Genomic DNA, 1311 nt, shown 5'->3' on the forward strand with positions numbered 1-1311 from the left:
AGGGGCCTTCTCAAAATAAGTTGCCTACCTCAGATGTTTCCTGTATTAGTAATACCCAAAGTAAAGTCTGAAAAATTACTGACACCATCACCTGGGATACATGAATGAAAATGCAATTTCCTGTACCGTGCATCTGACCTTCTAGATTCTAGAACCTCTAGAGGTTAAACTAGGGAACAACTGTCTGAAATAATCATTTTTTCACAGGCTTGCTGGGCAGAAAAAAAGCTCCTTGGTTAAGGATTCCCTTCATTCACAAAGTCTACATGGGAGTCTTGGTAAAGAGTTGAAAGCTCCTTAGAAAGGCTCTTCTGGGGAGAAGCCAAAAGATACACAGCCATAGGCTTCCTTTCTCATGATAACCTGCCCCCACTCCACCTTTCTCCCCCTTATATATACACAAACCTGTCACTTACAGGGATCCTTTTTTCCCTGTCTCTTTCCTATTTCTGGCCTATAGTGTATAGAAGGACATACACTCCAGAAGGCAGAAGGAGCTAGGTAATGGATAACTATCCTTGAAATTCTAGATTACCTTTCAGAATCATATATAGCATTTTCTGTTGCTTTCCCAGAGCCCTGAGGTAGACCAAGCCCTTCCAAGCATCCTAAGTCTGTCCTTAGTGGCAGTCCTAACAGTCATGGAGTTTCTATATAATGGTTCAATTATAGGCCACCTGGTTATTAAGTTAAACTGGTACCTTTAACATAGCATAGGCCTTAAATAATAGCATAATAGCAGTTAACATGTAAGCACATTCTTGTCAACATAAGGTTTGCCAATCAAAGAACCAAACTAACTGTTCTATAACAACAGCTCTACTATGAGGTATACATCTACAGTTGTGTCAAGCTAACTTTGCCCAGCTCCTAGGTCATTACTTCCAAGTGAGCAGCAATGTTATTGAGGATCAAACCCATTAAAAGATGTAGTCTAGTGCTTGCCTTGGCAGCACATACACTAAAATTGGAATGATACAGAGAAGATTAGCATGGCCCCTGTGCAAGGATGACACGCAAATTCATGAAGTGTTTCATATTTTTAGAAAAACAAACACCGCATGTTCTCACTCATAAGTGGGAGTTGAACAATAAGAACACATGGACACAGGGAGGGGAACATCACACACTGAGGCCTGTCGGGGGGTAGGGAACTAGGGGAAGGATAGCATTAGGACAAATACCTAATGTAGATTATGGGTTGATGGGTGCAGCAAACCACCATGGCATATGTATACCTATGTAACAACTCTGCACGTTCTGCACATGTATCTTAGAACTTAAAGTATAATAATAATAATAAAAAGATGT

General features: G+C 40.5%; 1 non-coding gene across 1 annotated transcript; it reads left to right on the top strand.

Moving 5' to 3' along the window:
* Positions 1-937: 937 nt before the first annotated feature.
* Positions 938-1044, top strand: LOC119468503. Its single transcript, XR_005197182.1, has one exon. It is a non-coding gene; the product is annotated as a U6 spliceosomal RNA (small nuclear RNA).
* The last annotated feature ends 267 nt before the right edge of the window (positions 1045-1311 follow it).

Source organism: Cebus imitator, unplaced genomic scaffold (assembly GCF_001604975.1).
Source record: "Cebus imitator isolate Cc_AM_T3 unplaced genomic scaffold, Cebus_imitator-1.0 Scaffold442, whole genome shotgun sequence".
Taxonomy (NCBI): domain Eukaryota; kingdom Metazoa; phylum Chordata; class Mammalia; order Primates; family Cebidae; genus Cebus; species Cebus imitator.